The sequence below is a fragment of the Pseudonaja textilis genome, chromosome 5 (assembly GCF_049901715.1).
Source record: "Pseudonaja textilis isolate UNSWEBS1 chromosome 5, rPseTex1.2, whole genome shotgun sequence".
NCBI classification, from domain to species: domain Eukaryota; kingdom Metazoa; phylum Chordata; class Lepidosauria; order Squamata; family Elapidae; genus Pseudonaja; species Pseudonaja textilis.
This window is the reverse complement of record NC_141994.1, coordinates 40,284,025-40,311,516: the sequence shown is the minus strand read 5'-3', so window position 1 is coordinate 40,311,516 and position 27,492 is coordinate 40,284,025. Positions and strand designations below refer to the sequence as shown.

The 27,492-nt window shown below is 35.5% G+C and overlaps 1 long non-coding RNA gene across 1 annotated transcript in view; it reads left to right on the top strand.

Moving 5' to 3' along the window:
- Positions 1–26,306, top strand: part of LOC148125606 (uncharacterized) — a 100,173-nt gene extending 73,867 nt beyond the window's left edge. The window contains exon 3 of the long non-coding RNA XR_015743839.1: positions 26,292–26,306. This is a non-coding gene — a long non-coding RNA (uncharacterized LOC148125606). The remainder of the gene's footprint in view (positions 1–26,291) is intronic.
- Positions 26,307–27,492: the final 1,186 nt, after the last annotated feature.

Here is a 27,492-nt window from a genome sequence, read left to right as displayed (position 1 = left end):
ATGTGCCAGCATCTCTCCTTTTTAGGGATCTGTCCTATCACTTTAAATATAGTGATTGCAATTTCTGGGTAATGTCCTGCTGGGTTTAATATATAATCTAAGGAAAGACAGTGGCCATTCTTACAGTAAATATAACTGTAAACAGATGTCATTGCATGCCTATGGAGGAAATTCATATCTTAAAGTAGAAGCATAGCTGAAACCCAACTACTTAGAGTGCAGTTTTTCAAACCCAAGATCTCCACAAGCATTAGTATAGGTTGCAGAAGCCCAGAGAGTAGAGGAACATTCTCTGCAAGGAACTAATAAAGAAAAAACTTCCCCACAAGGGCCTAAGCCATAAATGTGATAACTGAAATCATTTTTCATTAGCTTTGGCTTCTATATCAACTGGGTCCTTCCTTGACAAGAGAAGCTTGTCATCAATGTACTGTCTTTATCATCTCCATATTAGTTTATGGTCACCTCTCTAATTTTGCAGGGCTTCCCAGTGTGGCAGCAAAAAACCCTTTTTGTCATCTCTGCCATTACAATTAGATGAGCATAGAAAATGAAAAATGCCTCTTTATGATGTAAAATTTTAAAAGAATAAAGAACAGCAACAACAAAATGGGGAAGATAAAATGAGTGAAAGACTTAGGAATTAATGTTTCTATGCCCTAGATTACCTCTCATTCAGAATAGTTTTACCCAATTTAAAATAATTCATAATTTTCCACAACTGTAACATTCCTTTATAATTGATATTCTATTTTATTATGGTTCCCAATCAAATGTATTCCTTACTCTCTTTTTACACTCAAATTATACCATAGCTAAACTTCCTTATATATTTACAGAGTCCAAGTGTTCTGCTGGACTTTATGCACAGATCAGAGAAATAATTTAAGGCAGAAGTTACACAGGAAAGAAAAGATGCATATTAAAAGGGGAAAGTCATTGTTGTTAGTTAAATTAGAAGGAAGCCACCATACATATTATGATGTGGAGATATTTGAGACTAGAGGAATATAGTGAATTAAATTGTAGTTTACAGATGATGAATACGTATGTTTTGTCCTATGCAGTTTTGCAAATGTATGCAAAGTTTTATAAGATTGCAAAGTGAACATTTGTGAGATGCTAGACATCTTTCCTAGAAACCAAATTAACTCTGCATAGGCAGCCTGCTCAGTGGTCGCCTGCTGCACCAACATAGCCTTATGGTCCTCAAGGACCTTTTCTGACACAAGCAAAACATATTACCAAAGCATCCAACATTTTTTCCTTAAAAGACATAACAGAGGATTAAGAGCTTTGAGAACTGGTGTCTGTGTCTGTGTGTATGTGTTGAAAATTAACTGTTCTAATGTTGAACAGTTACTGAATGAGTGGTCATAATCCAAGGACTGCATATATGTGTGAAAAATGCAAACCACTGTATTGCATAGTAAATCTATTGTATTCAATGAGTTTTCTAGCATTGTGACTATCATCCTACTGTTGTTTCAAGTGATGTTTGATGCTGTCTCCAATCTAATATCCTGTTGCTATATTATTTCCCTTTAGCTTATTTGTTTGCTTTTAGTTTGTTTGAATTATATATTATATTATATTATATTATATTATATTATATTATATTATATTATTATTATATTATACTGCATTGTATTACTATGCTATGCTATACTTTACTATTCTATACTAATATATATATAGACCTATCTGCAAACATCAACTCCATCAACCAATCAAGAAATAACAACACAGCCAAGCTCCCCACCAGTACTTATAGAGAGACGGCAGTTCTGATCATGCTTTGCTCGCACAAGCACAAAGCCGAAAGCACCAGCCTGAAGATGGCGAGTGGGACCTCGTCGAAACGTCGCCAAGATACTCTCAATCTTACAAGGGAAAAGACCCAAACACACCAAGACCTGTGTGTGTGTGTATATATATATATATATATACACACACACACACACACACATATGTGTGGATCTTTGGTTGTTCGGGTTTTTCTTGGAGGCGTGTTCTGTTCAGGTGGGGGCTTGGTTGTGCTCAGGTTAGTCTTAGTTGCCCAACCAATCAGAACACAGCCAAACCCCCTACCAATGAGAACACACCCCCACCCAATCAGAACACAGCCAAGCCCCCACCCAATCAAGTCCCACCCCCACTAGCAGTTAAAAGGAAGAAGCAGCTGCAATCTCACATCACTCTGAGAAGCAAGAGCCGAAGACAGAAGCCTGAAGATGATGAATGAGACTTCATCGAAACGTTGCCTAGATACTTCGAATCTTACACGGGAGAAAACCCGAACAACCAAAGATCCACATACAAATACCTGCGAGAACATCAGAAAACAAATACATACACACACACACACACACACACACACACACACACACACACATATATATATATATATATATATATATATATATATATATAAGTTTTCGGGTGCTACATGTATGGTATTCAGCTTTGTTCGGAAATTATTTTCCATATCATTATTATGCTTTTAAAGTTGTAGCATTGCGTTTGACAGAATCTCATCTGTCATCATCAGGCTTCTGTAACAATACATTCTGTAACAATATAGAAGCCTGATGATGGCAGATGAGATTCTGCCGAAACGTTGCTACAACTTTAAAAGCACAACTACAATGATGTGGGAAAATACCCAAACAAAACTGAATTATATATATATATAGATAGATAGAGAGAGAGAGAGAGAAAGAGAGAGATATCTTATAATTCTAGGCAGTTCTGCAAGAGTATAAATAAAATACTGTGAAAATGTCATAAAACAGCATTCTAGTGAAACCAAAGGTTAAAACTATATCCAATCTCAACCAGTGCCTGAGGGAAAAGTGAGAACTTCAGGGTCTACTAGAAGACTAACAGAGTTGGGGAATTTGGGTCTTGGGGAGGATACTGTTCCATAAGGCAGGCACTATGACAGAGAGATTTTTGGTGCTGTTGTGCTCTTCCAGCTTTTATGACAATTTCTATGAATATTAAGAACTATTAAGATACATTATGAGTACAATGGCATATCTTGGAATTGCAGTGCAGGGTGATGTCTGCTTCAAAATTTCAGTTTTGTAATTCTTTCATAGCAGTTCTCATAAAATACTACAGCACGGTTGTATAGACAGCAAAGACAGGAAATTTAAGGGGAGCTTTACAAATACAGGGAATTGACACCTAGACAGTTTTTTGCTTTGTTTTCATACAAAATAAATGCTTGAGATCCCACATTTATTATGTTTTCCTCAATTTAATGAAGAAAAGAATATATCCTAGCACAGGTTTATCCTGCTGCAGTTATTAACAAGATGTCTATGTCCACAGGAAGTATTGCGTCAAAATGTCATATAGATGGTAAGATAGAACGAGAACTCTGATCTCCGTTTCTTGCAAGGGTATTGGTAGTAAGAAGGATTTGAGATGTATGCATGTGTACACACAAACATGAATGCAAAAGGACAAACAAACATTCGGCCTTGGGCACATTCACAAATAGAAATTGGAATATTAAAACAGACATGCTCACAGGGTAGCAATTGAGACCTGCAGCTGCATACTATAGCTTGCCAAAAACATGTCCCAGAGAGAGAAAAGGATTTGCTGAATTCAGAAAGTGTCTTCCTTAATTTGATGCATGACCTTCAACCTGATATTCCAATTTTTGAATCAGGATCATGTGACTCACTATTAGCTTCCTGTCTCTGAAATCCAAACCCTTGTTTGGCAACCTGAAATTAGTGTATGATTGTAAATCATAGTTACTGCTTCTTACTATTACCCTCTTTACCCCCCCACCCCCGGTAGTTCATTCATTTAGTATTACCACTGCCCACCTCCCTCAACATTTCTCCACAGGGTTCTCAGACACAGTTGGACTGTAATGTGATTCTGTCTGGATGAACAGTGGTTTCTGGAAAGTTTAGCATCTCTGCTAATCTCAATCCTCACAAGATTCCAGTGGCTAAAATGGTAGGGCGTTCCCAGGAATGCCCTTCTATTAAGCACTATTTCTCCAGCATTTCACACCAAGGATTTGGAAAAAAGAATCTCTCTGTAAAAAAACAAAACACAAAACAGGTAAGCATTTTAGTGTAGCAGTGGACTTTATTAATATTTTCCATTTTCTCAATGCAATTATTGTTGTTAGTGGTGGATTACAGCTACCAGGACCAAGCACTGTATTTTTTTTTAGAATTGTACTGCATTGTTATCTGATTTGTACAACCTGTCATCCACCGAGATGCAATTTGTAATTTGGATTAAAATGTTCCACTCTAGCTTTTTGAGAAACAATAAAACATAGTCAATATCAATAAAGATTTTACTGTAAAATATCACTACTTTTACTTGTAATTTATGCCATTTTGCAGTCAACACACACACAACATTTAAATTAAATGAACCAACAGCTGCAGTTTATAGAAAGGGACACTCTCATCAGTGGTGGGATTCAAATTATTTTACTACCGGTTCTGTGGGTTTGGCTTGGTGGGTGTCGCAGGGGAAGGATACTGTAAAATCTCCAGTCAGAGGTGGTATTTGCGGAACTACTCTAAATTTCCACTATCGGTTCTCCAGCACTGGCCAGAACCTGCTGAATACCACCTCTGATTCTCATGCATACATTTAGAGACCTGCATGGACACAAGCAACCTTCTCCAGCTAAATATTGCAGCAACACCATGTCATAATAAAACTGCAAACAAATTCCTATCATTATCTTTGGCATACTAATTATTTTGAATATGAAACCAAATCTCTTGAGCCAGAAATAAATTTACAGTCAGTGTCCCTAACTTATATCTCTCTGGATAAGTTGACCTCATGATCATGTCAACTGCCATGGCCAAAGTGCTGGTGGGTGATTCTGTAACCTGAAGTCCAACTTATCTGGAGAAGACAAAAATGGGACAATTACATCACAACAACTTTAGCAGAAGCTCTGTATCTTTTTTTCCTCCTTCCTTTCAATCATGTCTATTATTTCAAACATTACTATAAGTGACTCACCAGACTGTGAATCTCCAAAACCTCTAGATATGGCAGCAAGTGAATGGATAGGCAGATCAAACACCAGTGCTAAATCATGTGTGATATTGAAAAGGAAAGGAAGAACCATCTGATTTTAACTGCCACTGGCTAATTGAAAGGTTTTCTCATTTAGTGTTAGTGTAGCTCACTTCTGTTTCTTCCTAAAATAAAGCATTCACAAATTATCCAATACCAATAGAGTAAGAAATAATATTGCAAAAATAAATCAAAATAAAATACTCTGAAATAGAGTGATCAATACAAAAGCTAAATTCAGAAACCAGGAAATCACATTGTTTATAGATTTCAGTAAGAATAAAATGCCTGGTTTTAATCTAGAATGCATGAAATACATTTTAAAATTCTCCTATCCAAAACTGCTGTTATTATCACTTAGAAAGTTAGATGGCGCTTGTGTAGTCTGCCTCTCTCTGTCTGGGAGCCAGGGGAGCCAGGCGGACCCATAGCTGTGAGTTTCAGCCAGAGCATTACTGAGTTTGACATTGCTGAAAATGTTTTTCTAACTTTGAAAGTGATGTTACTTTGGGGCTGAAAAGAAAAGGAGACATTTTTGTAATGAGATATTACATTCCTAATTTATTCTGTGCATGTGTTCTTTTAATTTGTTTGATAGAACTGAATAAGCCTGTTTTCTGTCCCATTTTTTTTTAAAGCTTTTCAGTTCATAAAGATCTGTTGGGAATAACATTTTGCTTAGCTTATCAGACAGCTGGTGTCTACCAAAGCCTAGTGTTAAGATAGAGCAGGCCTTGAAGGCTATGTTTCTGGATGTTACCACTGCTGAGCTGCAAGCCCCTTCCCCATCAGCTATAATTGGAAATCAGAAGAAAAATGCATTTTTTTTTCATTTGTCAGAAGAACTAGCCTCATTTTGATGTTCTTATATTATGAGAGTTGGATTATTCTAAACTGAATAAAGGGGTTTTTAAATAAAGCTTACCTGCTTTTACATAAGACGAAGTAAAAAAGGAAAATTTCACGGAATCTAATTGGGTTGGGCACAGATGTCTAAGTTAGATGAATGATTTATCTGAATTTGTCAAGAGAAAGTTCTTTACATTTCAAGCCAAATGAGATAAGTTCCTAATCACTCAGGGCCACTGGGAGTTGGGAGGCATATACATTTAATAAATTGTTGATATTGTGGAATTTAATGGAAGTGTGGGGATCCACTACACAGGTACCTATACAAATACACACCATTGCATCCTGATATCTAAACAATTTTAAGAACAAGCCTTACTGACAAAAAGAAATTCTTATTTCTTTTGAAAGAATTCTATAGCAAGTGCTGGTTAATTAAAGTGAACGAGAACAACTGAAAAATTTACCTACCCAGGCTAAATGGCAATGCTCAGTTTGAAACAGAATTCTTGGCTTTAATCCATGAGCATGCTAATATATAAGTATTAAAATGCTGGTGTCAGATGGTACTCCATTCAATGACAGCCGAAAGATGCAAAGCAAAGGAAGAAAATCTTGAAGGCTGACAGCTGGACTGGCAATAGGATAACCCACGTTTTATTTTGTGGAAGTTGGTAACTTGGGACCAGTTATTTTATCTTGGTCCAATCTATCTCCCAAGTCTGTAGCTGCAGGGAAAAATGGCAGGTAGGAATACTTTCAGTTCCTGAGGAAAAAACAGGACATAAATGGAGCAATTTTAGTTAAAAAAAAACCTATGTGATAACTAGTATTCCTTTGCATTACAACATAAAGCAGTCTTTTATTAAATAAATAGTCTCTCTGGTGATACTCTTTCTGAAGTGCACATACTATAATTCAACACATCTCTAGAAATGTAAGGATGAAAGCAAAAATGTAATCTAATCTTTTTCCTCCTCCTGTCTGGAGCGTTTGTACACATTGGTAGGATAGTTTGGTCTGAACTACAAAGAATCCGTTTAGTTTTGCTTTTCAACATAACTGCGTCATAATGTGGTTTTGACTCTTAATAATATTTAATGTGCTTTTTAAAGGATCGGAAATCTTTCAGTGCTGGCTGCTTTTAATGATAAGTTTTGGGTTCCTACAACCAAAGTACAAAACAAAGACTCAAGAAGTAGGGCAGGCAAAACCACAAAGATCAGTACGTGGAGCTGTTCTTAAAACCCTATGAAGTAAAATGGTTTGGAACAGCAATATTTTGCATATCCAAGGACAACCACTTCAGCTACCTAAGGCAGGACAATCATAAAGATTGTGGGTTAGGGCCTGAACATAACTATGTCAAAAGTAGATGGAAGGAGATTCCACCTACTTATTGTTCACTGGCCTTTAATATATAGCTTTAGTCTTTCGTTTTATTATTTCCAAAGAAAAGAGAATCTATCCTTTAAAAACACAATAAAAATTAAATCCAGCAATTAACAATCTTGAGAAATTAAGAACTCTGATTAAAGATCCACTTTCTTTTGACCTAGCAATGATAGAATGGGTTTTCCCTTATAACTCTTTTAAAAACATAGGTAAGACCGAATGGATTTGGGTGCACAGAGCTACAAGATTTGAGATTTTAACAAAATTAGTTCTGGGTAAGGTGGTATTGTCCTAGACAGACCCAGTTTGCAACTTGGGGTTCTCTCAGTTTGCAATTCCTGCTTGAAGAGCAGGCAACAGTCATGGGAGAACCTTTGTGCAACTTTGGTTGGTGTGACAGTTGCAGCCTTTCCTGAATAAAGAGTCTTTGTGCCTAATTATTCAAGCCCTTGCCATCACACATTTGGACTACTACAATATGTTCTACATGGGGCTACACTTGAAGAACATTTGCAAGCTTCAACTGGTGCAGAATGTGGCAGATTGAGCAATTCTTGAGGTCCCTAGAATGACTCCACTGCTCTGGTCTGCACTGGCTCCCAGTGTGCTTCTGGATGCCATTCAAAGTGTTGGTTATTACCAGGAGTGGGATTCAAATTTCTTAACAACCGGTTCTGTGGGTATGGCCTAATTTGTGGGTGTGGCTTGGTAGATGTGTGACTGGGTGGATGGGGCTTTCTGACAGCATGGTTTGGTGGTCATGTGACTGGGTGGGCATGGTTTGTATGTAAATATTATACACATTTATGTAAATATTGAATTTGTTTTATAAAAAAGAGCAACTTTTACCCAAAAGCAGGCAAAGCAGGAAGGCAGATTGAGTTGCTCACAGAATCACAGATTCACTTAGAGACCTATGTATCTGCAATTGGCAACCTGAGTCTGTCACTTAAAATTTGCTTGCAAGCACTCATAAAATTTGCTAGCAAGAAAACTCACAAAATTAACTCACAACACTCCATGTATGTAAATATTGGCTATTTTATTTAAAAAGAGCAACTTATATTTTAGTCCAATTTCTTTTAGCTTCTGCACATGTCCACCACATATGGTAATATGAACCCGGTATCTGATGACATTTCGAGCATTTTTTGGATTTATTCTTAAACATTCTTGCTATTCTTGTTGAAACATCTGAAACAATTTTTCTTTATGTTCTGTTGACATTGTCATTTTATAATTTTGAGACCACAGTTTTTGCCATTTCTCTAAATCAATCCCATGTCCAAATTTTTTCCCCCAAGCAATCATGGTTTCTTTAACTTGTTCTTCTTCTAGCTTAACCTCTAATAAACGTCCATATAATCTTTTAATTACCTTTTCATCAGTACCTGTCAAAATTTTATCTAAATCAGTCAATTTATCATAAAAACCTTCTGTTTTAAGATCTTTGTCATATCTAGAGTGTATATGCACATATGAAAACCAATTCATCTTTATACCTTGTTCTTCTAATTTTTGCATAGATTTAAGTTCACCCTTCCACTCAATATTTCACCATATCTAATGTTTGTTCCTTTTTATGTTATGTTATGTTCCTTTTTATGTATATTATTGGATATGAAAATGCTTCAAAAGTCAATAACCAGACTAGAATTTTTAAATAACATTGCTTTTTAGTCCTCTCTCAGTTTAATAACAAAACCTCTCATATATAATGTCTTCTGAAATACCCTTGTGTTTTAGTTCCCTTGTACCATAAGAAGGCATGCCATCCCAACAACATATCATGTCCTTCTAATGTTAATAATCTAGTATTTCTTTATGTTATCCATTCCTTAACCTTCATCAAATTTGTTGACTGATAGTATAATTCCCAATTAGGCAGGCCAAATCCTCCTCTTGTTCTAGCATCTTGTGACAATTTTAATTTTATTCTCGCTTTCTTTCCCTGCCAAATATATTTCAACACTATTTTATTTAAATCTTCAAAATAATCTTTCCCTAATCTAATTGGAATTGTGTCCCAAAGATTCTGCATTGATGTATCCTATTTTTTGTTTTCTTTAAAGAAAAAAAGCCAATTCTTTCTCCATTTTCTGTACAAAGTTTTTTTTCTTTTAGTATAGTATTGTTTAAGGTCCACCTAGATCTTCTTCTTTGTCCTTTCCATTTAATTGTCATTGGATTTTGGTCTGCCCAAGTACTTGTTTCTATATCAATTTCCTGTATATTAGAATTCCATTGACATCCATATCATATCTATTCTAGATATGATGAGTGTCTATTTTAATAAAAAGTGTATTGTTTATTTTAGCATTTCTTTCTCTCCAGACGTCTTTTAAGTTTATCTCATCTATTCCAAAGGATTTTGGAAGAGGCTTTCTACTTTGCTTTATTGTTTTCTGTGTTTTATAGTCCAATTTATCATCTACTATTCTATTGAAGTCTCACACCATGCAAATATTAACATAGTCCAATTCAATTATTTTCATATGTAATTTTCTATAAAATTATTCTTGATTATCACTTGGACAATAAATTGGTATTAAAAGTATTTTCATATTATTGTCCATTATTTCCACCTTCAACTAAATCAAGGAACTAAATGGTATTCTTTTGACTAAAAGTAGAATACTCCTACAATGTAATGTATTCAATTCTCTATAAGAAATGATTTCTTCTACAATCTCCAATAAAATGTTATGTTTGGATCAGCATCACATTAATTTAATTTAAACTAGAGTCATCCCTTCATCAGAGTTGTAAACAGGAAATGTCCTGGTACATACATAAGCTCAGAAAGGTAACCCAAAAGGCAATTTGTCAAGCAGAGTTCCGACTTCCTTACACAGGCATCATTTCTTTATATGGCAATACATCATTCCTTACATACACTGTGTTTTTGTGGCTTTTCATCAGCCTGTTTTTCCTTGCTGTGGTTAAAGCAAACTGTTAAAATGAATGTTCTGTATAAAGGGGTTAATTTAGCAAATTACAACATAGATTGTTTCCAGCATAGAATTGGGGTTGAAAGAAATTAGGATATATTTTTACTTGTTTATTATTTTCAAGCTTAAGGAATAGTAGAATTTTAACTTTCAATAAACTTTAGTCCTTACTGGCTTCTCTGTAGAGTCAGGAAGTTGATGCTGTTTGAAAAGATTTTCATTTGTGACCGGCTATTGTCAACTATCTTTTCTTTCTCAACGTTTTTGCAATATAGTTTCCCCCATGTTCACTGAGATCAACCAGCAGGTATTCTGTCTGCCAAGGGAAGGATTATTGAGCTTCATGGTTTGCTGCTGACATTTTTCCTGGTCTCTGTAATATCTCTAGGATGCAATACTCCAGGAAAACTTCAGTTTCTCCCAGCTTTTTCTTGTCCATTCTTGTACAAACAAACATGAGGCGTGTACGTTATTGATGAAATGCTTTTGGAATATAATGTACTTAATCAAGAAAAAATTGAGATTCTTCCAAGTTGAAACTAGGATGAAGTACAGCAACAGATGAATTTGGATGAAGAATGGGACTTGTCCCTCCAGCTTTACCTTCCTCTATCTCATCATTGGTTAAATTAGGAATTTAGTGGTTTAACACATTTGGTTCTAATTTAATTATCTCAGATTCAAGTGATTCAGATGTTGTGAGACTGGTTGCTCTCTGCAGTTTACCATTTTCCATCTGTTAAATCCTTAGGAATTTAATAGTTATAACAGATAATACTTGGTCAGAAACATCTTGCCATTTCCTAAGAATTCAATGCATTAGCCATAATATTATTTCCTCCAATTTATTTCTAAAATAATAAGCCTGGATGGTAGATTGGCCCAAAGTCATGATTAAACAAGGACTTCAATCCCAGTTCAGAAGTATTCTGTTACTGCAAATTCTAGAAATGGCATTTTTGATTAAAAATAAACTTTCCTCCCACTCTCTTGCTGATAGTGTAAAAGTTATGATTGTTATTGTGGGTAATATTTACAGCAGTGGCACTCATACAAACTGAGAGACACAAGAGGTCCATTACAGTGGTCTGAGAATTGTTGAAACTAAAAAGAAAGTCTGCTTTTGTCTCCTCCTTGTTGCAAAACTGTTCTTCCAGAAGTTTCATATAAGCAAATTGTGCCATTTGTCAATTTGCTTTTCTACTTCAGTACTGTTAATTGCTTCTCTTTTGTGTTAGTTCTGCCTGTTGGAATAAACAGAACAATGCTTCTATCTAGGTGGTCCCACATTTTTTTCCCTGTTAGTTGCCAACACATCCTTGCTAGGTTTTTTTTATGCCTTGGACATGGTCCAATTCTGAAATTTCTTTTGTTATTGCTTTTGGGAATAAGAATGAAAAAGGTAATTGAATTAGGCTTTGAAAAAGAATTACTTATTTGTGGATGGATTTGTATTTACTTTTCTGATTTGCCAGCACTTTTTTGTCAGAAATGTTAAATAAGTGTGTGTGTGTGTGGTTTTTTTTCTATCCAACTATAGGTTTTCAAAATAGAAGAGAAATTAGAACTCCATATCTGAATGCAATCATATGTGATTAAGGGAAACCATTCAACCCTTCCTGAGTAATTTATCTATGCAACAGCAACAATTTTTCCTATATATATTTATATAACTGTAAGTTGTTTCAACTACTTTTCTTATAGACGCAGAGCTGAATACATTGTAACAGCAATAATTATATAATGATAGAACTATGTATTTTATACATGCTAGGAATGACCTCATAAAATCTGAATTATATAGGTTGAGGTCACTTTCAAGTTCTTTTTTATGAAAATTCTTTGGTAAATATAATGAAAGTAGATTTTGTGTTAACTGTAGGTGCTAATTTCCATTTGAACACCTCTGTTAGTGGCCACTAGGTTTCCTGCCAGATTTGGTCATAGATGATTGTCATGAATCATCATCTTCTGGGCACCACATAATCCACATCTAAAGCATTCTAAAACTCCTGGTGGATGGCTAAAGTCAGGGCTAAAAGTTCAGAATAAGAACAACAACAATCCTCAGACATAAAGTTGACCATCATTTTGGAAGTAACATCATCATTCTCTGCTTTGATAAGAAACTGTGATAGGCCTGCCATAGCAGTAATTTTATAAGAATATTCACAACAGGGTCTCCAAATTACTTAAGACATGAGTTTTCTACCTTCTTGCCTTATTTCATGACTGCAGTCTAGAATTCCTCTTTTTCCCAGTGATATACAGTATAGTAACAATTGTACCTAATTAAAAAGAATACTGCCATAGGTATTTGAGGCTAGATTTGAAAATAAGTTAAACAGGCTCAGCAAACCCCACACTTGACTTTTCAAAAAGGAACAAACTTGGCAATAATAATTACATTTGTTATTATTTAAATATGGCCTTTTGATTCCCCCCACCCCCTCACCCCCGTTGATGGTAAAGATGACATATGTCCAGTCCAAACTCTATTGTAATATCTTGGCTGTATATATGAACAGGGTGGAGCAATAATTTTCTGCTTCAGATGATGTTTTTCCACTTTCAGATTGCCCATGTAAAGGAAGTGTGATAATCTGGCAGATATTTTGATATTTAATAGCCATGACCTGATTCGTTCAGTATTGTTGACAGAGGAATCAGTGCAATTACAAATAATAGTGATGACAGTGTGTCTTCTTGAAAGGTTCCCTTCTTGATATTAACCTCTCCCAATCTGTCATCATTGACAAGCAAGTTTATCTTCCCTTGTGTCGTTGATCTTTCACAAATGAAGGCAAATGTCCTAGGATGCAATCTGAGTCAGTCACTGGGACCAGAGGTTTAGTCTTCTGAGTTTTTGGATTGTGCTTAAGCCCATCCTCAGGGAATTTCCATCTAGCAGAATGTAGAGAATGTGCCACTCTCACTCTGCTAGAGAGTGTCAGACTGTGTCATTGACCTTTGCACAAAGTTTCTTATATTTCTACTGATACCTGTTATTTCTTGGCATCTAATCATGTGGCAAAAAGTCAAATGCCATCTTGTAAATAATCAAGGCTGTATTCAGATTGGTCATTGTTCTCTTGCAGTTTTCCCAGCCAACTTGTTAATTAAAAGCTGATCTTTTGTTCCTCTGCTATTTGGGCAGTTTCATTTCTGCTCATGTGGAAAGAGCTTGTTTTCAACTAGATGCTGTTGGAAGGTATCAGCTATAACAATACCACAAATACCTGTGAATCTTCTTGGATCTAATAATTATTTAGAATAAACTGGAGGAAAATACCAGATCACTTGTGTGACCTTTATCACATGCTGGTCCTACTTTTCATAACTCTTATGAACCCCTGAGGTCAAAGTCATATGTGGCTTAATACTGGAGAATCTCTTGTTTAGTATTACTACCTTAAAGGTATATCAAAACTAATTGCAGTGTCTCTTAATAAGAAGATGTGGTTGTTTCTTAAAAGACAGAAATATAGTATTGGGAAGCTGAATCCTTAAGTGATTGCTATGCCTTTCCCCTTTCCTGCACAAGAGTGCCCCACAGTTTCAGACACAAGCTCAGATTTCTATTTTAGACAAAAGCAAAACACACACTTGTAAATCAAGGAAATAAATGAATGACCAATATTACATTATGTCAAAATGCTGTATCACGATTAAAGTAATTAAAATAATGCAACTTTTTTATTGTCTAACTAATTATGCAACTTTTTTATTGTTCCACCCCTCCCTCAAAAGAAAGAAACACAAGGGAATGGGTAGGACACATATATTTTAAAAAATACAGCTTTTTCTTCTTTTTTATCTTAAGATATCTCATACAAATTCTGGATTAATCTTCAAAGGGAAAGAATGGAATTAGGATACTTTATTTCCAAAATTAACAAAAGTGTTCTGTTTAGGAATTTAGGTCACTTACCAACCTAGGCTCATTTTTACTCACATGGTTGGAAGATAGAATTACTTCTACTTCAATACATTCTTTTCATAGCATACTCAATATCCCACTTAAATTCAGGCAATATTCATATTGTGAAGCATGACGTGAATGTAAACTGTCCTCAGAAATATTCTGTAGGCCTAATTAATATAAAGGCAGTGGTTAGAAATATTTTATACAGGTAGTCCTTGACTTACAACAACAATTAAGCCCAAAATTTCTGTTCCTAATTGAGGCATTTTTAAAATGTGTTTTGCCTTATTTTACAACCTTTCTTGCCACAGTGAATCTGTTAAGTGAATCGCTGCAGTTGTTAGTAGCATGATTGTTAGGTGAATCTGGCTTCCCCATTGATTTTGCTTGTCAGAAAGTGATCTCATGACCCCAGGACACTGCAATCATCATAAATAGGAGTCAGTTGCCAAGTGTCTGAATTTTGATCACATGACCATGGGGATGCTGCAATGATTGCAAGTGTGAAAACTGTCATAAATCACTTTCTTCAGTACCGTTGTAACTTCAAATGGTCACTAAATGATACATTGTAAGTCAAGGACTACCTTACTGCAGGCCATTTGTGGCCTGCACTTTAAAGTAGCATGAGCTTTAAAGTAGCATGAGCTAATCCTAAGCTTTAAAGTAGCATGAGCAATCTGTATCTGAAGGCGTCTTTCATTAGCAAGATATTTTCTGATTGCCCCATTGCCTGTTGAGGCAACCCATCACTTCTTGAGTATAGGAATAGAACATGTTGCCATCCATTTACTACCAACCCATTGGAAATATACCCCATACTTATATTTGAAGCCTGTTTCAAAATGGTTGCTTTTTGTCCTATGTTGTCTTCCAGACTAGTAGTAGTACACCAGATGCAACTCCAATTGGCCACAGTCTCTTGCACCCCATTTCCTGTCCAGTAGCCAGTCACATAGGAACTGCTAGGCTCGTATATTATTTGGTACTTGGTCACTGCCATTTTTACAATTCTTTGAGATTGATTCAATGATGGACTATTAACAGAATAACAGGTATATAGAGTTGGAACAGACCTTGGAGATCTTTTAGTCCACTCCCACCTCCATTCAAACAGGAAAACCTATAACATTTCAGATAAACAATTGTCTAATCTCTTCTTAAAAGCCTCCAGTATTGAAGCACCCACAACTTCTGGAGGCAAGTGGTTAATGACTGATTAACTGTTCTGTCAGGAAATTTCTCCTTCATTCTAGAATGCTTTTTTCCCTGATTAGATTCCATTCACTGCTTCTTGTCCTGCTTTCAGGTGCTTTGGAGAATTTTGTGGCAGCCCCCTAGATATTGGATCACTGCTATCATGTCACCCTTAGTCCTTCTTTTCATTAAACTAGAGATACCCAATCCGTGCAACTGTTCTTCATATGTTTTAGTCTTCATCTTTATTGCTCTTCTCTGCACTCTTTCTAGAGTCTTTTAAAACAATATAAAAAACAATCTTTTGATGACCAAAACTAGATGCAACATTCCAAGGGTAGTCTTACCAAGGCATTAGAAAGTGGTACTAATGTTTCATGCTATCTTGATTCTATTGCTTGTATAACTACAAAATGTACCTTCCTTTAAAAAAAAAGGTTTAGGTTGCAAGGTAAGCATGTTGCTAATTTTGTTTCTACCAGTTCTTCTTTGTTTAAGTTCCCAAAATTTTAGTAGATTTCACAGTTATAAAAAGAGGACAATTGACAATATTCTAATTTTAATCTTGATTTCCTTCCAGAGATTTTCATAGTAAAAAAAGAAAAGTAATCTCTATGATCCTGATTTTGTTCAGTAGAATTCTATTGATGGAATGTTAATTTCTACCTTTTCTTGTATTTCTGATCCCACATTTTGTTTTTTTAATACCGTAGGATTAAATAAAAAGTAAATCCTCAACCTGGCTGTACAAATATGAGTTTACATTCACCTGGATGGGAATAAAGCTGTACATGTGTGTGGACAGAAAATGAAATTATTATTAATGGCTGCTTGAAAAAAGTGTGGTTGTTTGTGACCATAGTATTTGAGTCATTTTGAAAGCTCAGGTCCCTCATCTTTAAATATTTTTTAAAAACCTTCTTCAAATTCAGCACTAATCTTTCAACACTAATCTTTCTTTCCTCACTACCATTGCATAGAGTTGTATATATTTCCACATGTGGAAGAATTTCTTAATCATTAAAATAGCTGTTGAGTTGGCAAAAATCACATAGGATTGAATAAAATGGGCAAAAATAATGTCACTCTTTGAATCCTGCAAAAATGCATAAAGATTGAAGGAAGGATCAATATACATAGGTTGAAGAAAGGACAAACATCTGCTAGTTCAGATGTTTAGAAGTTGTATTAAAATCCTTATTAAAAGTTCAGTTCAATTCTTTCCTGTGCTTGCCTGGAAAAGTGATTAATGCTTAAATCTTAATTTGTCTTCCCCAACCTGGCTCCTTCTCGATGTTTGGACTCTATAATTCCCAAAAGACTTGCTGGCTGGAAATTCTGAAAAATTACACTCCTAATGCATCTGTAGGGTATCAGATTGGGAAAAGCCTGCTGCAAAATATATAAAACCTGAGTCACTGTGAACATCACAAATCTCTCACCTATGTTGCTATTATTATAATACAAAAATAGTGGTGGTGCAATGGTTAGAATGCAGCATTGCAGGCTAATTCTGCCAACTGCCAGCAGTTAGATCATGACTGATTTAGGGTTGACTCAGCCTTCTATCCTTCCGAGGTTGGTAAAATGAGGTTTCAGATTGTTGGGGGCAATGTGCTGACTTTCTAAACCAGAGAATGTTGAAAAGGACTCTGAAGCTGTATACAAGTCTAAGTGCTATTATTATTAGAATATTAATAATAAAAATGCTATTATTATTAGCAATATTGATAGTAATGGTTATAGTAATAATAGAATTAATATTAGAAGAATGTTCAATGGATACCATCAATTAAAAAGAATTTTGACCAGTGTTATCCAAGAAGACAGTTTTCTCTGACGTTGCCCCTGCCCTTTGGAACATCTTACTTCCACAGAACTTCCAAAATAGTCTTAAGAGGGTTAGTTGGCATGGGTGTGTGAGTTGGAGAATGAAATGTGACTCAGAGAGGGCCCTCCTTCCACCTTTAAAAATCTGTAATATTTTAATTTTAATATTGTTCTTAAACAATGTTCTTAATATTGTTCTTTGTTTTATCTCTGTTTTTATTTATGCTTCTAGACCACTTTTTATATTTTTACTGTAAGCTGCTCAGAATCACTTAGGTGATATGGGCTGTATAGAAATGTGATAAATAAATACATAAATTAATAAATTTGATATTCAATTTCTAAAAACCAAAACAGACTCTCTTTACATCTATTTCAAAAATCATGATTTTAAAATTATAATTTTTATTTTCCATCTCATATGTAGTCTATATGTTGATTCTATATAATATCATATTGCATTGGAATATTATGCAGAATAGTGATTTAGTTTGCAAAAGTTGCATGTAAAAATAAGTAGACTAGAAACCATGTACTCATATCTTTTTCTCTGTAAGTCATCAGAGTCTCAATATTTCACAGTTTCTAGCACTTTGTTAACAGGAAATTTAAAGCATGTTTCTGTCAGATAGCTGTCTTGATAGATCAGTCTACATTTTTCTGCCAATAACCCTCTTAATGAATTAAAAATGCATGGTTATTTAACTGTCAGAGCTTAACAGTTTTTGAGCCTCAGTCAAATATTTTCTTGGCTTAGGACACAGAAATGATTTCAGATTACATTTGATAATAATTTTTGGTTCTCTATTATAACAGACTCTCTCACACATTATATTCAAATATCACAATATTTAATTGATATTAATATCAGAAATTGACATAGGTTTGCAGCTTTAGTTTTACAGTGAATTAGATAAGGTATAACCTTGCTGCATAAGATAAGGACTATCAAACTCTGAGATCAAATGAAAGGACATCTACTACTCACATATTATCAAATGAAAGTTCCTATTAAAATAAAAAACATAACATTCATATAATTTAATCTTCAAAACTGAACATTATCTGTCATCTCAGGATTTACTAGTTGTATTATAGCTCAAAGCAAATAAATCAGAGTTCCATAGATTTTATTAATGTAGAGCAAGCACTATTGAAGCTATATGGACTCAAGTTTGTACATGACAAATTCCATTGGTAAATACAAGATCCACAACTTGGGTCCATTTGAATCACATTTGCTGCATTGCAGGAGAAGAAACTCTGAAGCTCCGAAGACAGAATTATAGTTGGTAAATGGAAGATGGTCCCAACATGCTTTTTACAAAAGACAACTGGACTTTCTTTGTTTAGAAAGAAAGTGGAAAATACTGGACAGAGCAGAATATCTGGAGTCTCATAGATGTCGTAGTCCCCAACCTTTCTGGCTCTGTGGACTGGCTCTGTGGACTGGCAGTGGTGGTGGCAGCAGGAGTGGATAGTTTCACATCCCCACAACCTAATCCGGCACATAACAAATGGAGCTTGGCATGCTTGATTGCTGCTTGCATGGTCTGTTTCCTAATGGGCCGTATACTGGTACTGGTCCATGGACTGGGGTTGGGGACCCCTGCTATATGTTGTCAAGAATATAGGCAGTCTGACCATTCTTAGAATGGCTGCAATTGTAAGGTTGCACATAATATTTTAGGTGAATACATGTGCCAAAAATCTAAACACAATTAATTTAAAATATAAACATAATCAAAACAAGGTCAATTATAGAAGAAAACACAGAAAATTGGGGAAGTAGCATAAAACATTGTGGTAGATATTACAGTTCAGTAAATTTATTGTTGAAATCTCTAGGTAAGCAGAAAAGTCTTATTTTGTACATAACACTTAATTTAAAAATTATCATGTGAGATCCTGGAGCAGGACATAAACACAGATGAAATTATATACTAAAGATAGTCATTTTCAAACCCTTGAAATAAACTGACATACTGTCCTCAGTATCTAATTTTTAGATTTTTTTTCTGCAAATGCATGATACAGAGGCTTTATAATAAAGTTTTAAATGTAACCTGAGGAAACACTTGACTTCTCAAAAATTTGTTTCATTGAATGCAATAGAATGTTTTCCCCCTTAATTATCTATAGGGCTGTATCTTAAATTTGTAATTGATACTCTAATATATTCCTCATGTATAGATTTAAAAAGGAAGGAAGGATGCCAATAAGTACTGTTTTAAAAAATCAGCATAACTAAGTAAGTGTTAAAGCCCCTCAGAAGGTACCTATTTATTATTTTAAAAAGCTTCCTTCAGTGAATATAAATATTTTTTTCCAGTTAAAGCAATCCTGCTAACTGACATACTTCCTTTTTGACCTATTACTAGCAAAACCAATTCTGAGTCATGGTTAATTTTGCTGATTCTTCTTCTCCTTTCCTTCTTTTAAGATAAACTGATAAAAGTGTTGAGATTCATTCATTTCTTGCTGAATCAGAATGTGTTTGTGAAATAGGAGAAAACATAAATTTGGCTTCATAGCTTTATGGAAAAATAACATAATTAAAAGCAGTCCATACAGCTGGCTCTTGCCTCCTTGCCAAATGCATATTGGCTATGGCCCTTTTTGTGAGCATGGGGAAGAGCCAAGGGAAGAAAAACTAGTCTCAAAGGCTTTGAAGAATGAAATTGTACTATGGATGCTAAAGTATATATGTTATATTAAATGCAGTGTGCACAATATTAGAGTTCATTTTATAAAATGCAGTTGGAAATAATTAATTCTGGAGCTTTAAAATTTCTACTAACTTCTTTTTGTTTGCAAACAAGTTTGTACGTCTGCCCATCTAAGGACTAATTTGTAATTGAATGTATGATGAAAATTTAAGTATTATCAACCTCTGGTCCATATAGATAGTTTGCAAGGCATTAATAAACAAAATATTAGAAATTCACTCAAGTTCACTTTTTTTTTGTTATTTTCACAACATTTTACAAGATTTTGAGTAAGAATACCAAAATATCACAAAATTCATACAACTCTCATACAATTTCAATTATTCATTAAATAATAGTTTTTGTACTCTATGACTATCATTAAGTGTTGTACATTATGATTCTTGATTCTTAATGAATGTATCTTTTCTTTTATGTATACTGAGAATATTTACACCATGACAAATTCCTTGTGTATCCAGTCACACTTGGCCAATAAAGAATTCTATTCTATTCTATTCTATTCTATTCTATTCTATTCTATTCTATTCTATTTGGTACCCTACAAACTTCATCCAAAAATGGCATGTGTCCACATTGTCAACCTCTGGATTTCAAAAGTGTCACAGTCACTGAACTAAGCATCGGTTGCTCAGATTTATCTATTATATTTTTTCCCTTATGGGTCCAAAACTAAAAAACAAACAAAGGATAGCTTACAGCCAATCATAATTAAGAGAAGTTCCAATAGATCCTCACTGTTTTTTTAAAAAATCAAATCACATTTTCTACTGTGAATAGGGCTGCAAAACTGCCAGATGATAATTAGACCAGTTCTAGAGATGCTCAGATAATATTAGACACACCTAGTGGAATGACTGTTTGAAGGAAAACGACTTCATCAGACCTGTCAGTTTACTGCGATAATCTTCTACTTCACAGTACTGTTGATAAATTATTTTTAAAAAGTCTCTTGCAGAACAGCAAATCTCTTAACTACAGACCCTTTTTCCCTCTTCTTTTTCTGTCTTCCTACAGTTGCCTTTAAGTATTGGAAAACATCTGGTTGAGGTCCTATTACAAATTCATGCTATACAAAAGAACTGGGCTGTTCTTAAATGCTTGTATTGCACATTCTTGCATTTTGCTTGTAATTTTCCCATCTACTGCAAATGAAAATAAGCTCTGTAGAACGTTATGAAATAGGTTACATAAAGTTCATTGATGTAGAAAACAGCTGTTGCTGTTACATATCTAAGAGCATTTTATTCAGGTTGCCATAAACAAATATACCTAGAAGATACTCTCTCCGCTCCTGTTCAACATTTATATGAAGTTGCTGGGTGAGATCATCTGTCACCATGGACTGAGGTATCACCAATATGCTGATGATACTCAGCTGTATGTCTCGTCCCATGGTGAGATAAGTGTTGCTGTGTCCTCCCTCTCACAGTGCCTGGAGGCTGTTAGGGGCTGGATGGAGAGCAATGGGTTGAAACTAAACCCTTGCAAGACTGAGTGGCTCTGGGTTTGGGGTTCGTTGCTCAGGGAGAATTGCTACCTTTGGTCTTGGATGGGGTGGCACTACCCCAAATAGACCCTGTGCATAATCTAGGGGTTTTCCTGGACTCATGACTCCTGCTCAAAGAACAGGTGGTGGTCGTGGCCAGGAGGCCCTTTGTGCAACTGCGGGTTGTGCACCAGTTAATCCTTTCCTGGACCAGCAGTCCCTACTCACAGTCACTCATGCCCTAGTCACTTTTCGTTTTGATTATTGTGATGCGCTCTACATGGGACTGCCCTTGAAGAACATCTGGAATGTTGATGCAAAATGCAAGGGCCTGCATGGTTTTGTGCAGACCCTGGTGTGCACATTTTCACCTCTCCTGCGGGAGCTGCATTGGTTGCGGATTTGTTTCTGGATGCAATTCAAGGAGATGGTTGTCACTTTTAAAGCCTTTTGTGGCTTGGGACCAGGTTATCTGAGGGAACATCTCTTGCTGGTCACATCTACCCAACCCATTAGAGCGGGGAGGCAGGGAATGCTGCTATCCCTGAGGGAGATGCACCTGGTGGGAATCAAAAGAAGGGCCTTCTCCATGGTGGCTCCCTCTCTTTGGTACATCATTCCCCCAAAGATTGGAATGGCTTCCTTTTTAATACTCTTACAGAAGGCACTGAAGACCTGGTTCTGCCAGCGGGCCTGGGGAACCCAGAGAGAGATGGAACCCATCAAACAGCTCATGTGATCTGCTGTCATTGGGGGTGGAGATGGGAGTTGGGGATGATTTTTTATTTATTTTTTTCCAGATTTTGTTCTATTGTACTTTATTAATTTATTTGATTCTTTTTGTTAGTTTTTATTTTTTTAAATATGGTTTTACATTCTGTAAGCTGCCTCGAGTCGCCATGGGTGAATAAATTCAATAAATAAATAATAATAAATAAAGATATCATAGAATGCAGTGGTGGGATTCAACTATTTTTACCATTGGTTCTGTGGGCATGGCTAGGTGGGTGCACTTTGTGTGTGCACACCAAATGTGCGCTTTGTGCGTGCATAGAGGGTTTGATACTGACCTCCTGCAATCCTGCACTCTCCCTGTGTGTTCAACAGCTGACATGCAGCAATCCACAGCAGAGCTTCAAAACCAGGAAATAAAGGACAGTATAGAGCCAGGGCAGGCAGGCAGGCCTAGCAGTTGATCATCGGAATGAACCAGTTCACTCACAGATGATCCTTGGAGATACCTGTTTGGCTGAGTCAGGCCAAACTGGTAGAATACCACCCCTGATACAATGTAAAACAGAGATGTACAGCCAAGATACTACCTAGGTAGAGTACAACAACAGTCTGTCTTTAGTCTACCAAGCATCTTCTGAAGTTACTGCCAAATTACACAGACATTAAAAGCAAAATTGCCCAAGGAACAAGTAACTGAACTGAACTGAGAACTGAAAAAGCTTCTTGAATGAAAAGCAAAACATTTTCAAAGGAAAAAAATTAAGAAAGTCCAGATACCTTTTGGAAAATGAACATTTGAGACAACCATGACCTAGATGATTGAGAGTCTCCATAGACTTAAAATGCTCCAAGGAACAGTTTAGCATTCCCACTCATCTTGATGTACTAGAAATAGGTAGAACTATTTTCTGCAGTTTAGGTGCCTTGCTTTCCAATCCAACAGCCAACCCTTCCATAATATCTCTCTAAAATATCTGGTGTAAGCACAACCTCTTCCATTTTTAAATAGTTCAAGATGCAGATGGGATGAAACCAATACAAAAATAGTGATGTGAATTTCTGGAGCTTCCCATCTACTGATTTATTTTTATATTCACCTACATCTTCTATCAAAACATGCAGTCTCTCATGGATTAAAGCCATACATTTGCCCTGTCATATTTCTTAAAGAAATCTTTCCCAATCAATCTGTGTCTTTCCAATTATTTCTGATCTGAGCTCTAATTCAACAGATAATTATCTAGGAGCTGAAGTTGAACTCCTGAAGTACTGGAAAAATAACAAAATTTTACACTGATTAAAACTTGCATGTGATTTAAAAAACAAAGAAAATATTTTGCTAGTATTTTCTCTATGCTGTGAGAATTTCATGCTATTACCATGAAGTGAATTTTCATGCTATTACCATGAAGTGAAGTATAGAAACATTAAAATGCATGACAAGTGTATCAGTTGAAGGGCTTTCTTTCTTCAAGTAGCCAATGAAATATAGGTTAGCCTGAAGAAAATTAAAGCATATTAGCCCAAAGGGACTGGAAAACTCAAGGTGACACAACAAGAAATAATATACTTTAAGCAGAAAATTGCATACCAAGATTGTTTTGATCTATTTCTACCATTGATAAGTGGTTGCTGTCCCTTCAAGTGATGCAGCAGCTAGGAAGTTCAACTAAGCCATGAGTTGGCTGAGATGGAGATCCCGATACCGAATATTAAGTGTTATTTATTTGTGGCAGAACTCATTGAATCAAATTCTATTTTCTTGTGAATTGCTCTTTTTTGGGGGGAATTCTTTCTATTCATTGCATAAACATAAGATCCTCAATATTTTCTATATCTTCTACATCAAAGCAGTTTCTCCAAGGTATACTCATGAAGAGAGCCACCGGGCTAGAAACCAGGAGACAGTGAGTTCAATTCTCAGGGTGACCATGGGCTACTCACTTTTAGCCCTAGGAAGAAGGGAGTGAGAAACAACTTCTTGAAAACTTTGTAAATAAAATTGTAGGGACTGTCCAGGCAGTTTCTCAGAATTGGAAACAATTGAATTGGAAAAAAAGTGAAACCTTGACCAACACTCAATGATAATTAAAAATATATTGCAGTTGGAGACTGGAATTGGTCAATTCTAAAGGAGGCTAGTATCTGAAAAATATCTGAAAAATATTTACCTAACCTAAATATATCTTGGAATTATCCCTCAGTAAGGTGTCCAATACAGTATCTCCTTAAAAGCATGAATCATAATGTTTGTTTTGAACAAGGATATTCATGGCATTCTTTATGTACCCATAAATAACCCAGGCAAGTGGAAGATGGTGGCAAGATTGACCTATGAAAAAAACAAAAAGGGGGTAGGGATCTCTTCTAAGTATCAGTATCAGGAGTTAAACTTTCTAAACCATCACTCATTGATGGAAATATGAGGGAAGCTAATATGAGAGACAGCAATAAATGATACAGGTTTGGTCTTTCTTTTGCTTGGTTCTGCCACCTAATCACCAGCAAGATGGCAGCTTTTGTTTGTTTGTTTGTTTGTTTTGTCAATTGCTTACAAGATAATAGGTAAAAACATAGTTAGGAATACATGGATACATATAAGAAAAATAAAAGAAACAATAGGACAGGGACGGTAGGCACGTTGGTGCGCTTATGCACGCACCCTACAGACTTCTTAGGAAAGGGGTGAGGTCAATAGTAGACAGTCTAAGGTTAAAGTTTTGGGGGTTTGGGGAAGAAACCACAGAGTCATGTAGAGTATTCCAGACATTGACCACTCTGTTGCTGAAGTCGTATTTCCTGCTGGATCATTGCTTCAGAAATATTTTCTTACCAGATTTTCCAATGCTTTTGACAATGATAGAGCTTCTAATCATTCTTAAAAATTCAGGGAAATATTCAGGTATGTGTCTACCTTGAAAATAGCCCACGTTGAACTGTATAACACATCACCATAGGAAATGTTTTATGAGATTTTGTATTTTGTCATAAAATGCTTTATGATAACACACAATGTTGGTTCCCCTAGGTTTACCCATATTACAAACCTGTTGCACAAGTTGCATTGTCACACAGTTTTCTAATGGTTGCAATTCAAGATGCTAGTTATCATCTTTAAAGTCCTACAGTAGCACAGGATGAGGTTATATGCAGGACAACCTCTTTCTGAGTGTATCTGTCCATCCTGCCAGAGAGGATAAGATAGGCATGCTCCTGATTCCTTTTTTCAAATATAACTATCTTGTGGGTCTTTGTAAGTATGCTTTTCCATTGCAGCCCCTGCACAATGGAACACTCTTAACTCTGAGATCCAACAGGCCTCCATCCTTTTATCTTTCTAAAAAGAATTTAAAACTTGGCTCTTTCCACAGTCACTGGACGAATGAACTGAAAATGTGGGCTGCAGAAGAGAAGTGTGGTTATGGCACCAGATTTTTCTGGCTTTTTGTTTAGTTGGTTGGTTATATATAATGGTTTGTTAGTTGTAAGTTGCCCAATTTGTTTCTAAAAGTTGGTTTTAAAACATTTGCTTTCAATAAATAAGTAAATAAATAAATACATGTTATGATGTGTTATGCTCCACAGATGTTTAATTTAGTGGTTTGTTAGCAAGGCACAGATCTATATTTATTCTACAGATGTCTCAATATGGAAATAAGACAATGATTTTTGCAAGAAAGAAAGAGCAAATCACACTGAGAACTGGTTGGTCTACATTATTATGCATGCAATGCTGAATTAAGCCATTCATAAAATATTAATCTACTTATAGACTAGGGTTACAGTTCTAGATTAATGGACTGTCACATTCTGGACAACATCAGTGAAACGTTATATTTTAGATTTCTTTGTAAATCTATGCTACCCTTGTGTATGTTGTATTGTATGCTACAAAATACTGTACTTTGCAAAGTAATGGTTTCTAATAATACTCAAAACAGTAGTTGAATTGCAGAAAGTACTAGCTAGGAGTGCCAAAAGTTTAACAAACGCTGCAATTGTCAGCAAAACCAGATTGCTTATTTTGTAACCATCAATCATTCTGTCTTGCATGCAATCAAAATAAACTCAGCAAAATTCATCTAATACATTTAATTCTCTCCATGCAGAGTCTCTGATTCACATTTATGATATTCTGAAAACATTTTTGTGTGTTGCCAGCTAGCAAGGTCAGTATTTGTTTCAGGTTTATTATTTCTTTTTCAAACAGTGTCTATGCAATGAAAAACGTATTTCTTGCATTCACTCATATATTTTTTCTTTCCCTGAAGACTACCTACAATATACTTTTCTCCTTTATATTATTGGAGCAGTCTTGATTGTATGTTTTTTCCATTACTCTGACTTTCTCAGAGATGAATTCTTTCATGAATCAGTACTTGACTTAAAGCATTAGAATGAAAAATAAAACTCAAGGCAAAGAAGTAAATTAAAAAAAACCACACAAGTCAAAAATACCCAACAAATATATACTGATGAAGTTTCAATTGGTGATTATTAGGGATTATAATGAATACATAGATGAAATTATTGATATATATGTGGCAAACAGATTGGGAATGATTAGAAAAGCATTTAAAAACAACACTACCTGTATACTGTCATACGAAATTATACAAATCCATAGTGAAACTATATTTAGAACATTGTGTACAATTCTGGTCAGAAATTATTACAAAAAATTCTGCAGAGCTGAAAAAGATCTATTATTTATTTTTTAATGCAACAATTGGTGGACTGTTCATTTCTAATTTAATAAAAGATAGCAGTTAAAGCCAACCAACAATTTATAATGGCTGCAAAGTACACTGCTCAAAAAAATAAAGGGAACACAAAAATAAGACATCCTAGATCTGAATGAATGAAATATTCTTATTAAATACTTTGTTCATTGCATAGTTGAATGTGCTGACAACAAAATCACACAAAAATTATCAATGGAAATCAAATTTAGCAACCCATGGAGGTCTGGATTTGGAGTTACACTCAAAATTAAAGTGAAAAAAAAAACACCACAGGCTGATCCAACTTTGATGTAACGTCCTTAAAACAAGTCAAAATGAGGCTCAGTAGTATGTGTGGCCTCCACATGCCTGTATGACCTCCCTACAATGCCTGGGCATGCTCTTGATGAGGTGGCAGATGGTTTCCTGGGGGATCTCCTCCCACACCTGGACTAAAGCATCCCCCAACTCCTGGATAGCCTGTGGTGCAATGTGGCATTGTTGGATGGAGTGAGACATGACGTTCCAGATGTGCTCAATTGGATTCAGGTCTGGGGAACAGGCGGGCCAATCCATAGCATCAATG